Below are 17,823 nucleotides of genomic sequence, written 5' to 3' on the forward strand. Positions count from 1 at the left end.
ATTGATATGTTGAACTTTAAGTCCCTATGGAATATGATGAAAAACATTTAAAAATTAGAATATATTGTAAAAATAGGCATACAGAATTATAATTTTTATGTTTACACAGAAGTCCAGAAATCTAACGATATACAACCTTGAAGTAGGACAGTTTTACAACATTCCTTTTCCTGTCTCCTGCCTTTATTCAACACCCCCTTCTTTTTGAACAATCTTCTACCCGAGAGACAAAACAGCAGCAACTGGCATGTCATGACAAGCAGCCCAAATTCAGAAGACCAGAATGACAGACACTGCAAGCATGAACCTACTATTACAAATTGCCATCTTCAGTGCAGTTGCTTAGTTCACAGGTATCAGTATATATAGTTAGTCAGGGGGAGAATCTTTCCAATTAACAGCTATATTCAAAAATCTTATGAAGATTCGCAGGATCACTGCTTTACCGATCTTAACATATAACTGTATGGCTTCCTACTGTCATGTTTCATAGCTCTTCTTCTTTCCCTCTCTTAATTAGTCCTTGAGTTCTTGCTTTCCGTTTACTTGTATTATACATTTCTATTTGTATTTCTTCTTTTGAGTTCTTATACTAGGGAAATTACATGAAATTTACCCATGTGTGTCTGGTTTATTTCACTTATGAGTATATCATCAAGTGACATCCACTTCAATATACATGCTTTGAGTTTATCATTCTTTGTAGCTGAGTGATACTCCATTGTATAAAAATATCACATCCTTTTCATCCATTTCTCAGGTGATGGGCATGTTGGTTGTTTCCAAGGTTTGGCTACCACAAACTGTGCTGCCATAAACACAGGCACACATATATCACTATGATACGATGTTTTCAGATGCTCTGGGAAAATTCCCAGTAGGGGAAGTAGCTGGTTTAAATGGGATTTCCAGTCCTATTTTTCTAAGGACTCTTCACACTGATTTCTATAATGGCTGCACCAGTCTACATTCCCACCAGCAGTGGAGAAGGGTTCCTTTTTCCCCACAGCCTCACCAACATTTGTTGTTGGGTGATTTCTTTATGATAGCCATTCTTTCTGGGGTGAGATATCTCAATTTTGTTTTAATTTGCATTTCACGGATGGCTAATGATGTGGAGCATTTTTTCATATATTTATTCGCTTCTTTAATTTCATCCTCTGAGAAGTGTGTGTTCATTTCAGATGCCCATTTCTGGACTGGGTTTTTAAATTTTTGGGCCTTAATGTTTTTTAGTTCTTTATAAACTCTAGAAAGCAGACCTTTGTCTGAGTACTTATTTGTCATGATTTTTTCCAAATTTGTGGGTTGTCTTTTCACTTTGTTGGTGATTTCTTTTGATGTGAAAAAACTTCTCAGTAAGAGCAGGTCCCAGTTGTTAATCCTTTCAACTGTTACCCATGTGATTTGATTTTTGTTCATAAACTCTTTGACTACCCCTATGTGTTTAAGACCTGGTTCAAATTTTAGTTTTTGCATGTAGAGAGCCAGTTTTTCCAACACTATTTATTAAAGAGGCTATCTTTCCTCCAGTGAGTATATTTAGCCCCTTTGTCAAAGATAAGGTGGCTGAGTGTGTTCGAAGGGGCGTCAGCATCTTCTAATCTTTTCCATTGATCCTCAGATCTATTTCATTGACAGTATCATGCTGATTTTATTGTAGCATAATTTCAAGTCAAGAATTGTAATGCCTCCTTATTATAAATGGGGAAAAACTGATATCTTTTACTCTTAATCTGGTACAAGACAAGGATATCCTATATCACCACTCCTATTCAAAATAGTTCTGGAATCATTAGATAGAGCCATTAGGCAAGAGAAAGAAATAAAAGGAATAAGAATAGGAAAAGAAGTTAAATTATCATTATTTGCAGAAGACATGATACTTTACTGGCAAGACCCAAAAAACTCCACCAAGAAGCTACGAGAATTAATACAGAAATTCAGTAGCATAAAAGGTTACAAAGCCAATACCCAAAAGTCAATAGCATTCCTCTACACAGATAACAAACACACTGAGAGGGAAATTATAAAAACAACACCTTTTACAATAGCACTGAGGAAAATGAAATAACTTGGAATTCATATAACTAAAGAAGTGAAAGATCTGTTCAAGGGAAATTACAGTACTCTGAAAAAAGATCGTAGAAGATTTCAGAAAATGGAAAGATATTCCATGGATTGGAAGAAACAACATTGTGAAGATGGCCATATTCCCAAAATTGTTGTACAGATTTAATGCAATCCCTATGAAACTGCCATCAACATACCGCACAGAGCTAGAGAAATCATTCCTAAAATTTATTTGGAACCAGAAAAGACCCAGAATAGCAAACGCAGGAGGCATTACAATTTCGGACTTGAAATTATACTACAAGGCTACTGTGATAAAATCACCATGGTACTAGCAACAAAATAGGCCTGAGGATCAATGGAATAGAGTAGAAGATGCTGAAGCCCCTATAAACACACTCAGCCACCTTATCTTTGACAAAGGGGCCAAACATCCTCACTGGAAGAAAGATAGCCTCTTTAACCAATGGTGCTGGAAAAGCTGGCTCTCTACATGCCACAAAATAAAATTTGACCCAGGTCTATCACCATGCACTAAGCTAAAGTCAAAATGGATTAAAGAGCTAAACATTAAAACAGAGACACTAAACCTCCTGGTATAGAATGTATGAGAAACTCTTGAAGACATAGGGGTAGACAAAGAGTTCATGAACAAAAATCAAATCGCATGGGAAACACTTGAAAGAAATAACAACTGGCACCTGCGTTTATTCAGAAGTTCTTTCCCATCAAAAGAAATCACAAAGTGAAAAGACAACCCACAAATTTGGAAAAAAATCATGACAAATAAGTACTCAGACAAAGGTCTACTCTCTAGAATATATAAAGAACTAAAAAACCACAAGGGCCCCAAAATTTGAAGATCCAGTCCGGAAAAGGGCATTAGAGACAACACACACTTCTCAGAGGATGAAATTAAAGAAGCAAATAAATATATGAAAAAATGCTCCACATCACTAGCCATCCGTGAAATGCAAATTAAAACGTTGAGATATCTCACCCCAGAAAGAATGGCTATCATAAAGAAATCACCCAACAACAAATGTTGGACAGACTGTGGGGAAAAAGGACCCTTCTCCACTGTTGGTGGTAATGTAGACTGGTGCAACTGTTATGGATATCAGTGTGCAGAATCCTTAGAATACTAGGACTGGAAATCCCATTTAAACCAGCTATTGCCTACTGGGAATTTTCCCAGAGGATCTGAAAACATCATATCATAGTGATATATGTGTGCCTTTGTTTACAGCAGCACAATTTGTGATAGCCAAACCTTGGAAACAACCAAGATGCCCATCACCTGAGGAATGGATGTAAAAGATGTGGCATTTTTATACAATGGATTATTACTCATCTACAAAGAATGATAAACTCAAAGCCTTTATATTGAAGTGGATGCCACTTGAAGATATACACATAAGTTAAATAAACCAGTCACCCATGAGTCAATATTGTATAGTTTCCCTAGTATAAGAACTCAAAAGAAGAAATACAAACAGAAAGGTATAATACAAGTAAAAGGAAGGCGAGTACTCGAGGACTAATTAAGAGAGGGAAAGGAGAAGAGCTAGGAAACATGACAGTGGGAAGCCATATGTGGAAGATGGGCAAGTCAATGATCCTGAGAATCTTCAGAAGATTTTTGAATCTAGCAATTAATTGGAAAGAGTGTAACCCTAACTATATATACTGACACCTGTGAGCTAAGCAACTGCACTGAAGATGGCAAAATGTAATAGTAGGTTCATGCTTGCAGTGTCTGTCATTCTGGTCTTCTGAATACGGGCTGCTTGTCATGACATGCCAGTTGCTGCTGTGCTGTCTCTCGGGTAGATGATTGTTCAAAAAGAAGGGGGTGGTAAATGAAGGCACGAGACAGGAAAAGGAATGTTGTGGGACTGTCCAACTTCAAGGTTGTATATCGTTAGATTTCTGGTCGTCTGTGTAAACATAAGAATTATATAATTCTGTATGCCTATTTTTAAAATATATTCTAATTTTTAAATGTTTTTCATCATATTCCATAGGGACTTAAAGTTCAACATATCAATACTTGATGAAAAATACCTGTTCCACTTTATGTCTAAGATGTTTGATATTCAGACAGATAGTGAGGTTAAGCTTAACAGCCTAATTTGTATGGCAAAAACAATAAGCTTCTCTTTTGGAGGGTTAACAACCTAAGTTTGCAGACCAAAATGAGAGAAAAAGGAGGGCCGCAAGGAAAGCCAACATTTTGTCCCTAGCCTTCTAAGGTCAATTAAGACTCAGGACATATGAGAACTTCTACTGTAACATCACGTAACTCAGTAATGTCCCAAATTTTCTGATCAAGGAGATTATGGGGCCACAGAGGAAAGTGATCAATGATGTAGAGTGTGCCTAAGGAGAGTCACAAGGAGAGAAAACATTCTCTCAGGCTTTCACAGGGAGCACATTGGCCAAGCAGTGGCTGTGACTTATCCACATGGCTGACACTGACAAAGGATCTACAATCTGAGGTACAGGATCTCAGGATAAATCCTGAGGGGATTTGACTGACCTTATCAGATCCAAAAGCTACAACTCTTGTTGCATATATCTTGCTTTATCTTGGTCTTAACCATCCAGCAAAAAAGTATAAAAATGAAGTATAAGAAGTAGAGCCATGGTGTTATGTTGAGCTATAGGGGACTCAGGTCAACAATTTCTGACATTGCCAGTGAAGTGGAAAACCCAATACTGTTATGGACTACTGGACTCTTTTAGAATAGTTTGCTGAGTTAACACACCTGTACTCTTCAATTAACAGAACTAAACAACAAGGGGATACAGTGGAATGTCCATTTTATATCTGTGTATTCAAAACGGTTAGGATAGATATATAGTTACATTCTCTTAGTGACTAGAAAGCTTTGTTCTAAAATTGTTTGTAAATAGGATATCATGTCCACATCTTGTAAAGCAAATAACCACTGGGAAGAATGTATGCAATGTGTTAATTATTGAAACTGTCTTAGCAATTTGGTTTGAAACTCTCTCATTGCTATTTGTTTAACAATAAAATTATGGTAAAAAAAATCGCACATGTTAGATGAATATATACTTCTCAGATGAAGAAATACCAATGGCGAGAAAATACATGAAAATGTTGAACATCATTGGTCATTGGAGAATGTAAATTAAAACAACACTGAGATACCATTTCACACCAGAAAGAATTATTAAGATAAAGATGTTTGCCAATAATAAATGCTGGAGAGGCTATGCAAAACTTTTCCACTATTGGTGGAAATGCAGACTGGTAGAACTGCTTATGGTAATCATTGTGGAGATTCCTTATGAAACTAGAATTGGATGGAGAGCGCTTTCCAAATAGCTGAGTAGATTAAAGCACCTGCTTAGGCAGACGCAGGGGCCGGGAGTTCGATCCCTAAGCCAGCCATGCTGGCCCCGCCCCCAGGGTGTGCTGAAACTGAGATTGAGACTAGGCATGGCGGCACTCGCCTGTAATCCCAGCACTTGGGAGGCGGTAAACAGGAGGATCACAATGAGTCTGATCTACGCAGTGAGATCCTATAGACCCTGTCCTAAAAAAATGCAACAACAACAACAACAAAAACCAACTAGGATTGGAGATCCCATTCAAAACAACTATTCCCCTGCTGGGTATTTTTTCAGAAAAACTGAAAACATAATATCATGTTGATATATGCGTACCCATGTTTAGAGCAGCACAATTTGTCATAGCTAAATCCTAGAAACAACCCAGATTTCCATCAACTGAGCAATGGATAAAGAAGATGTGGTGTTTTTACATAATGGAGTATTACTCAAGTATAAAAGAGGATAATTTGAGACTTTGTTGGTAAATAGATGCAACTAGAGACCATACTCTTAAGTGAAATAAATAAGACCCACATGTGTAAACATCGTATTGTCTCCTCAGTGTGAGAACGTGAAAGAGAAAATGGAATCTAAAGGGTACAATAGATACTGGGAAAAGGGAATGAACCTGTGAAAAAGGAAAGAGTTATTGAGTTGAGGAGGACCAGAGAGGGAGTGGGGGGAAAGAGATTTATCAATTTATGTAAGCAGGATGGTTTGGACAAATGCACTGTGGATTTCTCTTGGTCTATGGAATGGAGGAGATAATGCTTAATTTGTTTTGTCTCCTTTTTTCAATTGTTTTTCTTTTCTTTCTCTTAATTTTGTGTATATATTTCTTTTTTTTCTTTCTTCTTCCAATTTTGCATGCACATATCTGGTAATATGAATAACAGGTTGGAAGATAATACTATGCATTCCAACAAATATTGTGAAATTCATATTAATTTCTTAAGTGAAATTCTGCATCACTTGTAATTTTTCTGCTTTAATTATAAATTAAGACCATCTGTTGTTATGAAATTTTTGACATACAATGACCATACAATTAAAATTTTAAAAATTTTCTATTTTAGTATTATTTTGTACTCTCTATAAAATTGAAAACTAAAATAAATGAAAAAGCAAATATTTTGTTCAGACAGAAGAAAGATGCTTTAGGACATCTCAGAATCCAGCAAAACCCCATCCATCAGAAGCTCAGAAATAGAAATATGTCAACATTCTATTTTTTTATTTTTTATTTTTTGGTGGTACCAGGGATCAAACTTATGAACTTGTGCTTCCAGGCAAGCACTTATTCCACTGAGCTTTCTCCTTGGTCCCAACATTTTATTTTAAAATACACAGCCTCAATGATGCACCTCAAGAAGCAGTCTCAACTACAAGGATGAGTCATTACCTGGCAAGCACAAAGGTCTGAGTTCAATCCCCAGTTCCAGAAAAAAAAAGCAGTCTCATAGGAAAATCATTTCAATGGGCTCCACATTCCAGACACAAGAGGGCACTGGTAGTCATGGTACAAGGGGGCCTACCTACTGCTCCCACTGACAGCAGATGTTTTCATCATGTAAAAGTTGTTAAGTTTTACCAGCATGCAGAGTCAGCCTTGCAACAATGGAATTAACCCTACCTGGCCACGTTGCATAATTGTTTGTGTTTTGTTTTTTTCTTTTTTCAATTGGAGATTGAATCCAGGAAACCTATACATAAGCTCTACTAACACCCAAAACTTTTATGAGACAAGGACTTGCTAAGTTTCTTAGGCTGGCCTGGATTTTTTTTTTAATAGTCAGATATTTTTTATTTTCAAAGGGAATACATAATGGTTTAAAAAGCATTAGAAATGATACAGAATGTCACTGAACAAAATAATAGGAATTTAACAATGATTGTTGTATTGCATAATGTTATCTTCAAATTAGTTGTTTAGATTGCCAGGTATAAGCATGCAAAATTGGTAAAAAAAAAAAAGTTATAAGAAATTTAAAAGGAGAAGAAAAAAATTAAGCATTAATCGTTCCCTTTAATAGACCAGCAGACATCAAGAGTACAATTATCTAAGCTATCCCAAACATATACATAAATATATATTTTCTCCATTCTTTGGTCCTTTTCCTCATCCCAGGTTTTCCTTCTCATTTTTAAAAATAATTTTAATGAGAAACAAATAGCAATGAGACAGTTTTAAAACTGATTCAGTTTTAATAATTAATACATTGCATATTGTCATAGTACTAGATGCTGACATGATATCCTGTCCAAACACTATTAGTGCAAATCTTTGTTCTCATTGAATTAAGAGAAAGTAGCTGTATATTTATCCTAACTAATTTGTATATACAGATACAAAATGGTCCTTCACTTGTATCCCCATTTTTTGTTTGGTTTTGTCAGAGAAGGATATTCCATTGTCATTTAAATATTGTAGGTGCATGAATTCAGCAAAATACTCCAATATAGTCCAGTAGTCCATTATAGTAGTGGGTCATCCACAGGACTGGCAAAGTCAGAAGTTGTTGACCTGAGTCCTTTGCAGCCCAGCATACCAAAATGGTTTCACTCCTTATACCTCTTTTTTTTTTAACTTCCTGCTGGATGGTTAAGACCAAGATAAAGCAAGATCTATATAACAAGAAATGTAAATTTTGTATCTGATAAATTCACTCAAGTACCCTCAGGATACTTCCTGAAACTCTGTACCGCAGTTTGTAGATCCTTTGTCAGTGTCAGTCATGTAGATGAGTCACGGCCATTGCTTGAAAAATTTGCTCTCTGTGAAAGCCTGAATAATCCATGGATATTTTTAAGAGAAAGTCTCTCCATGTGACTCTCCTTAGGCACACTCTAGATCATCAATCATATTCCTCTGTGGCCCCATAATCGCCTTGATCAGAAAATTTGGGACAAAACTGAGTTACATGATGTAACAGTATAGGTTCTCCTATGTCCTGAGTCTTCACTGACCTTGAAAGGCTAGGGCCAAAATGTTAGCTGTCCTTACAATCCTTCTTTTTCTTTAATTTTTGGTCACAAACATAGGTTGTCATCCCTCCAGAAGAGAAGTATATTATTACCCTGCAACATATGCAGTTGGGTGCAACCTAACTATCTGTCTGAATATCAAACAGCATAACAGGTAACAGGTATTTTCCATCAAGTATTGATATGTTAACCTTTAAGTCCCTACAGAATATGAAGAAAAAAATTAAAAATATTTTAAAAATAGGAATAAACAATTACATATTTTTACACAGAAATTTAGAAATCTAACCATATATACAGCATTGTAGCAGGACAGTCCTGTGACATTTTTTTCTTGTCCCTTTTTTTCATTTATTAAACCTTTTAAAAATAAAACAACCATCTACCGGAGAGACTTCATAGCAGCAACTGGCATGTCATGACAAGCAGTACGTATTTAGAAGAACAGAGTGACAGGCATTCCAAGCATGAACCTACTATTACACATCGCTATTTTCAGTGCAGTTGTTTAGTTCACAAGTATCAGTATATAGAGTTAGTCAGCGTGAGAATCCTATCAATTAACTGCTAGTTTCAAAAACCTGCTGATGTTTCTTAGGATCATTGCCTTACCCATCCTGTGTGTATAAATGTATGGCTTTGCCTCTGTCATGTTTCCTAGCCTTTTTCCTTGTCTTCTCTTTATTGTCTAATCCCCAAGTTCTTGCTTTCCTTTTAATTCTGTTATACCTTTCTATTTGTATTTCTTCTTTTGAGTTCTTATACTAGGGAGACTATATGATATTTACACATGTGTGTTTGGTTTATTTCACTTGAGTATATCTTCAAGTGGCATCCCCTTAAATATAAATGCTTCACGTTTATCATTCTTTATAGGCCTGGATATTTTTAAGAGAAAAAATAATAAAAACAATGACACAAAATTTCAAAATATGACAGGAGAAGAGTAATAATGGCTAGTATGTTGCTTATTGTTATGTTCAAGAGGTTTTACAGATTACAAGATACAGGCATGAATAGTTGACCAAACAATAGAAGCACAAAGGTTTCCTTCCACTGAACTAAAAGAAATTAGAAGTATAGTGATCTTAACAATTTTGAGTGTATTTTTATATACACAGAGATAGATACATACTTTTCCTTTACCTGTCTTTTCTCCTTTTGCTATCTGTAGTTTCTCTTTCCCTTTGAAGTTTCTTCACATTTCCTAATAACAATTGTTCATTTTGACTCTTATTTACTATTTCAGCTTCTGTAGGGAGCCAATACGATGCTTACACATACAGGGCTGATTTCACTTATAAATATATTTTAAAGGTGAAATTATTTAACTGTAAAACTAAGATATCCTTCTATGTAGTACTCCATTGTATGAAAATACCACATTTCTTTATCCATTCCTCGGTTGCTGGCACTTGGGTTTATTTCAAGATTTAGCTATTACAAATTGTGTGGCTATAAACATGGGTACACATATATCACCATGGTATGATGATTTTAATTCTTCTGGGAAAATAATCACAAGCTGAATAGCTCATTTAAATGGGACCTCTAATCCTAGTTTGTTCAGGAATCTACACACTGATTTCTACAGTAGGTGCACCAGTCTACATTTCCATCAAGGGTTTCTTTTTCCCCACATCACCTTCATCATTAGTTATTGGTTGATTTCTTGATAACAGCCATTCCTTCTGGAGTGAGATGGAATGTCAGTGCTGTTTTAATTGACATCTCTTGAATGACCAATGATGTTGCACATTTTTTATATATATTTATTTTGAATCTGTATTTCTTCATCTGAGAAGTACATATTCATTTCAGATGCCCATTTTTGCATTGGGTCTTTATATTTGGAGGGCCTGATATTTCTGAATTCTTTACATATTCTAGATATAACTTTGCACTCTATGGGTGGTCTTTTGACTCTGATTTCTTTTGATGTGCAAAGACATTTTTTTATTTTAGGGAAGGGTATACAGGATGTTCAGTGTCTCACTACTAGACCGGACTCATAGTGATCCCCCTGTTTACAGCCTCCCAAGTGCTGGGATTACGGGTGTGCATCACCACACCTAGTCTCAATCACTGTCTCAGTGCACCCCAGGGGTGGGCTTGGCACAGCAGGCCCAGGGAGCGAACCCTGGGCCCCTGTACCTGCTTACAGGTGTTTTAATCCATTGAGCTATTTGACTGTCCCTGCAAAAGCTTTTTAATAAGATAAAATCCCAGTTGTTGATTCTTTGGAATATTTCCTATGCAGTGTAGATTTTGTTCATGAAGTCTACCTACACCTATATTTTCAAGATTGCTACCTATTTTCTCTTCTAGTAGATTCAGTGTTTCTGTTTTCAATATTTAGATCTTTGGGGGCCAGGGATATGGCTCAGTAGAATAAGTGCTTCCCCAGCAAGTGCAAGGGTCTGAGTTCAATCCCTGGTTCCAAAAAAAAGAAGAAGTGTAAGAAATATTTAGATCTTTGATCCATTTTGACTTTAGTTTAGCACACAGTGATAGACATGAGTCTAGTGTTAGTCTTTGGCAAATGGAAAGCTATCTTTTATCCAGTGAACATGTTTTGCTCCTTTGTGAAAAACATGGTGGCTGACTGTGTTTGTTGTTGCATCTGTATCTTCTATTTTGTGTCATTGATTCTCAGGTCTTTTTTTTTTTTTCAGTACTGTGCTGAATTTATCACAGTGGCTTTGTAGTAGAATTTCAAGTCAGAGTCTGTGATACTTCTGCCTTGCCTGTTTCCCAGCATTGTTTTTGCTATTCTCAGTGTCTCCTGGCTTCAAATGAATTTTAGGAATCTTTTGGCTAGGTCTGTGAGTATGTTAAAGGTATTTTAATCAGGATGGTACATCAATTTTGGGAGGATGGTTATTTTCACTATGTTGGTTTTTCTGATCCAAGAGCAAGGAATATCTACATTGATATCTTCTTCAATCTCCCTTTTCAGAGTATTGCAATTTTAAATGTATAGATATTTTACCTCCTTTGTTAGACTGATTCCTATGTATTTCATTTCATAGGATTTTATTGTAAAGTGTTTGGTTTACATAATTTCTCTCTCTTGAAGTTTGATGATTGTATAAAGAATGCTATTGATGTTTTTAGTGTTGACTTTGTATCCAGCTACACTACTAAATTTGGTTATTAAATCTAGTAGTCTTTTGGTGGTGTTTTGGGAGCCTTTTATGTATGTAAAGTACTATGTCATCTGCAAATAGTGATAATTTCGAGTCTTCCTTTCCTATCCTTACTCCTTTTCTCTCTCTTGTGTAATTGCTCTGGCCAATGTTTCCAGAACAACACTGAATAGGAATGGTGATAGTGGACATCCATGTCTTATTCCTAATCTTAGAGTAAAAGCTTTTAGCTTTTGTCCATTTAGTGTGATAATGGCTGGTAGGTTGTCATAGATGGCTTTTCTCAGATTGAGATAAAGACCATCTATTCCAATTATGTAGGATTTTTATTATGAATTATGCAGTTTTTCTCTTTGGCTCTGTTTATATGGTGTTATATTTAGTGATTTGCGTATATTGAACCATCCATGCATTCCTTGCATGAATCCCATTTTGTCATGGTGTATAATCAATCTCCTTGATGATTTGATGCATTATGTTTAGTAGTATCTTATTGACGATTTTTGTATCCATGTTCTTTAGGGAGATTGGCCTATAGTTGTCTGTTTTGTTTGAGTCATTTTCTGGTTTTGCTATCTGGGAAATATTTGTCTTCACAAAAGAGTTAGAGAGTATTGCTTCCCTTTCACTTTAAGTGTTGGAGGAGTATTGGTATTAAATGTCTCTGAATTTCTTGTGGAACATAGCAGTGAACTCATCAGAAGGACCATGGCTTTTCTTGTTGGTGAGTGTTATTCAGAATTTTTACATCTTGATTCAGCTTTGGTAATTCATATCTATCTAGGAATCTATTCATTTCTTCTGTGTTTTCTGTCCTATGAGAATAAAGATTTCTGAAGTAAATAATGATGATCTTCTAAATTTCCACAGGATCTGTAGTGATTTCATCCTTTTTATTCCTCAATGGATGAATTTGAGTCCTTTCTTTTCTTACATTGGCTAAGGTTTGACCAATTTTATTTATTCTTTAAGTTTATTTGGTAAATGCTTCAATTAGATAATTCTTTATATTGTTTTCCTAATCTACATTGTGTTAACTTCTTCTCTGTTATAATTTCCTCCCTTGTACGGGCTTTGGGCTCTTCTTTTTCTAGAAAGTTTAAGTGCAACACCAGGTTTTTTATTTGTGCTCATTCTGTTTTATTGATGTGAACATTCACCACTATAAATTTCCCTATTAGGACTGTTTTCACTGCATCCCATACGTTTCAGTATGCTGTGTCTGTTTTCTTGCTTAGTTGTAGATATGATTTTCTTTTTAAATTTCATCTATGATCCATTGGTTGTGTGGACTGGTGTTAATTTCCATGTGTTTATGGAGTTTTTGTGGTTTCTTTTAACATTAATTTCCAATTTTATTACAGTCTGGTCCAATAGTAAATGTGGGATAATTTCAATTCCTTTGCATTTATTTAAGTCATATTTTGTGGGCTCATATATGGTCTTTTTAGAGAACATCCCATGTGCCTAGAAGAATGTATATTCTGATGATGATCAGTGAAACACTCTGAAAACAGCCACTAAGTCCCTTTGTTCACAGGTTTGGTTAAGTTCTGATATTGCTTTCTGATTTTTTTAATTTAGTTGATCTTTTTGTGACAATGGGGTATTAAGTTCTCTAATTACAGTTGTGTCATTAATTATTTGATTTTTGCCTATAATATTTTTCTTTTATATTAGGGTGCTCCCTTATTCGGTACATATACATTTATGATTATCTTTTCCTCTTGCAGTTTTCCCCTAACAAGTGTATGTAGTGACCTTCTTTATCCCTTTTGATCATTTTTGGTTTGAAGTTCACATTGCGAACAGGATGCCCTTGGTTCATTATGCATTCCTATTATATGGAAGATTGTTCTCCATCTTTTGCCTTTCAGTCTATGAATTTGGAGAGTTAAATGTGTTTCATGTATACTGGATACTGATAGACCTTATCTATTGATCCATTCTGCCATGTTTCTTTTGATTGGTGAATTGAGGCCATTTATATTGTGATAACTGATATGTACTGGCTTATCTTTGTCATGATATTTTCTGACTATTGATTCTGTGCTTTTACCCTCTGCTCAAATGCTTGCCCTGCTGGGTGGTTTCATTTTGTTGTCGTTCTTGGAATTGTGGACATTTTTATCTCTATCTAGTATATTTTTCAGTATTCTTTGTATGATTGGTTTGGTGGTCATGAATTTCTTCAGTTGTTCTTTGTCATGGAAGTTATCTATTTTTCCATTGATTCTGAAAGATAGCTTTGCAGAATATGTCAATCCGGGTTGGAAGTTGTTTTCTTTCAGGACTTGAAACACTTCACTCCAAGTTCTTCTTGACTTGATGATTTGTGTTGAGAAGTCTGCTGTGATTCTGACAGCCTTTCCTTTATAGGCAATCTGTTTCTCTCTCTAACAGCTTGTAACATTCTGTTCTTGTGCTGAATTTCTGGAATCTTGTTTTTTTATTGTAAGTTATTTATCGTAAGATAATTTATACACATCATTCTTTCTTTAGTAATTCAAACAATGGACCACATTTCTTCCAACAAAGACAGTAGTAAGCTCTAAACAAAATAAGCTTGCTGAATTTTCCTTCACCTCTTGTCTGAGGATGGAACTTGATTTTCATTAATACAGAGCTGCTGCACCAGAGATGATTTCAATCAACTCTTCGGTAATGATGGCTTGGCTAGCGCAACTGAATGTCAAAGTCAATTTATCAATCATCTCAAAAGTGCTCTTGCTGGCATTGTCCATTGCCGTCATCCTAGTGCTTTGCTCGCTGGTGAAGGATTCTTCAGGGAGTAGTGGATGATATTGGTCAGACTGTACTCTTAGTAATTGTGCATCACTTCAGTGTCAGTATCATCACAGATGCTCATGTTCTCAGGATTTGCAATGGTATTAAGAGAAAAGATGGACTCTTTTCTGTTTTATAGAGGATAACAGACCTAAATCAATTAAAGGTGACAGAGGTCTCATCAAACTCATATCCAGAATTGAGTAAGAGCAATAACAGACACATCTCCAAAAATAGAGAGTTTTCTTCCCATATCATTTTTAAATTTTTTTTATTTTATTGAGAAACAAATATTTTTTTTCAAAGTTTTATTGATAAACAGAAGAGAAACAAATATTAATGAGACAGTTTCAAAACTGATTAATAGAACAGTTTCAATAATTAATACATTGTACATTGTTATCTTCTTAGTGGTTATCCATAGTACAAGATGCAGACAGAATATCCTGTCCAAACATTATTAGTTCAAATCTTTCTTCTCACTGAATTAAGCAAATTAGCTGTATATCTATTCTAACTATTCTGCATATACAAATACAAAATGGCCAGGGTAATAGCTCAGTTGCATAAGTGCCTGCCTGGCAAGCAAAAAGTCCTGAATTTGATCACTGTACCAAAAAAAGAAAGAAAGAAATCTTTCCACATCCTTGAAGGTCACCAGAAACTGGTCAGAATGAGTCCCGGAAAGTATGTCCCTAATGCGAACACCAATTCCAACAGGCATAACCTCTTCTCCAGCAGCCATGAGTGTGGCCACCTCATTCTTTATCTGTTTAGCAACTGAGGAATAAACAGCACCGCAAAGCCCTAGATCCAAGGATCACATTTCTTTTTTGTCTTCATGTACTTTAATATCAGCTTTTTCATACAGAGCAAAAGATCCTATTCCATATATTCAAGTCGGTTTCAGCTCCCTCTCAGCTCGGGCATATTTTGCTGCTGCTGACATTTTCATAGACTTGGTAATTTTCTGGATGTTTCTAATTGACTTTAGTTGCCTGGTAATCTCTTTCAAAGTTGCCATATTTCAGACTTGGATCCATTGTAGCTTCAAGGCCCAGGCTGACAGCCCAACTATGTTCACCTGAGAGAACATTGTAGCAACTTTGCTGAAGGTTGGGCAGTGGAATCTTATTATATGTCATGGCGTATTTTTATTTTGGTCATGAGAGTTTGGAGTTCATTTTTCTTTTTCTGTTTTTTTTTTGTTTTTGTTTTTTTTGTTTTTGTTTTTGTTTGTTTTGTGGAACCAGGAATTTAACTCATGCTCTGGCGTTTGCCAGGGAAGCGCTTATTCTATTGAGCCATCTCCCCGGCCCCAGAGTTTGGAGTTCTACATACTTAATTTACTTGTATGGTAATTCTCTATCCATGCTTGGAAGTTTTCTGCCACTATTTCTTTCTTTTTTTGCCACTATTTCTTTGAAGAATATGTTTATGTCATTTGTGCTGTCTTTAGCTTTCTCACTGACCCCAACCATATATAATATTAATCTTCTTTGAGTCATCTTGTAGTTTTGGGGTTGATTTTTCATGGTACCTTGCTAGTTTAAAGATATCTTTCTTTTGTAGTTGTGGTGAGGTAAGCTGGCCCTAAGTCTAGTTAGAACAATGGCTAATTGGAATAAAGGACTCTACCCAGGGCCAAAATCAGGAAAATATATCTTTCTTTCTGTGGTCATTACCTACAATTTTATCTTCAAGATCTGATATTCTATTCTCTCTATTCAGTCTGTTGCATATACTTTCAAAATGGAGGTTTAATTTCTTGAATCTCTAATCTGTTGTATTTAATGGATTCCATTTTTTTTTACTATGTTGGGCAGTTTTTCTTTCTATAATTATTCTAAGCTCATGTATTCTTTTACCTGTGTCTTCTCTAATACCTTTGATTTTAAGCATCTTTTCTTTTTCTGCTTGAGAGAGTTTCTCTATAGCTCTTGCAGTTTTCTTTAAAACTTCTGTTGCTCTAGCCCAGGTCTGGTGAGTGTGCGGAGAGCTTCCTCCTACCCTGCGCCAGCAGGACAAGTCCTAGCCCAGGCACAGCGCAGGCTGGACCCTCTCCCAGACCCTTGGGCTACCCCCAACACTCCGCAGTGGCTCCCCAACGCCGCCCGCAGAAGAGGATTTTCTGCCAAGTTCCGGGAGCCCCCAGACCCAGTCCTAGCCCAGATCTGGCACAGCTCAGGACTGGCATACACGCCTGAGGTGTAATCCTGCAGCTGCAATCCTTGCAAACAGCATAAAGGAAAGATCCAACCAGCTAGTCCAGGAGCAGAACATCTCGCCACAGGGGCAAAACAGGTTCATTCTTAAGGGCAACAGCGGGAAGGAGCTGAGCACAGCAGCCAGACCGAAGCCAGATGCAGCTGGATAAGTCCAAACTTTGTAGAGCTGCACCTGAACTTCAGCACGTGCAAAGGTTATAACTACAGCAAAGATCTACAACAAAGGGAAGAAGACAGTGCTACACAAGATGACGAGAAGGAACAAAATGCAAGTTCAGAACCCAAGCCCACCCGTAGCAAGTGCAGAGGTCACTAACACAGAAAAAATTGGAAATCACACAACTGAAAGCAATGAATCAACAGCCTCCGTAATAAAGAAACAGCTGCAGAAAGATGTAGAAGATCTCAGATTGGAAATGAAAAAAGAAATCCCTGAATTAATAACATCTGCACTAAAGAATAAAATGCAGAAACATATGGAAGAAACCCAGTGCCCACCCAGAAAAAGTGCGGAGGATACTAGCTCAACTCAAATGCATGAATTAATGGCGTCAATAGTAAATAAGCAACAGCAGAAAGATAGAGAGGAAATCAGAGCGCAATTCTTTTCTGAAACAAAAAAAAAGCCTCTCAGAATTCATAGCAGATGAAGAAAAGAAGCAACTACAGAAACATAGGCAGGAAACCCAATCTGAAAAAAACACAGCAGTAAAAGAATTTCTAACTGTTTCTAAAGAAGAAATTGATAAAAAAAAATAGAGGAGATTAGAAAAATGACAGATTCCCTGAATGAACAATACAGGAAAGAAAAAGATCGCATGAAGCAAAGTCCAAGAGATATAGAGGAAAGTAAACTCTCAATCACAAGCTTACAAAACCGTTTAAGTGAAGGTGAAGAGTTTCAGATCTTCAAGATGCTGGTGTAGCTAGCAAAAAGGTAAGAAAGGATCTATTAAAAACAAAGAGGATACAGGAAAGAATAATCCAAAACCTGCAAGATGATGCAAAGATGAACAATGTGAGACTAATAGGCATCAATGAGAAAAAAGGAGTCAATACACATGACATTAAAAAAATATGGGCAGAAGTAATAGCACAAAACTTCCCAAATATGACGAAACAATCTGACATTCAGGTACCCAAAGAATACAGAACGCCAAGGAACCTCAACCCAATGAAAAACACAGCGAGACATATAATAGTCAAGATCCCAGAAATTCAGCACAAGAATAATC

The 17,823-nt window shown here is 36.1% G+C and overlaps 1 protein-coding gene and 1 pseudogene across 1 annotated transcript in view; both read right to left on the reverse strand.

The window, feature by feature from the left end:
- Positions 1-17,823, reverse strand: part of Fam120c (family with sequence similarity 120C) — a 362,539-nt gene that overhangs the window by 188,531 nt on the left and 156,185 nt on the right. The window lies entirely within an intron of this gene.
- Positions 14,189-15,456, reverse strand: LOC105741161 (annotated as a pseudogene).

Source organism: Octodon degus, unplaced genomic scaffold (assembly GCF_000260255.1).
Source record: "Octodon degus isolate 3935 unplaced genomic scaffold, OctDeg1.0 scaffold00314, whole genome shotgun sequence".
Classification (NCBI taxonomy): domain Eukaryota; kingdom Metazoa; phylum Chordata; class Mammalia; order Rodentia; family Octodontidae; genus Octodon; species Octodon degus.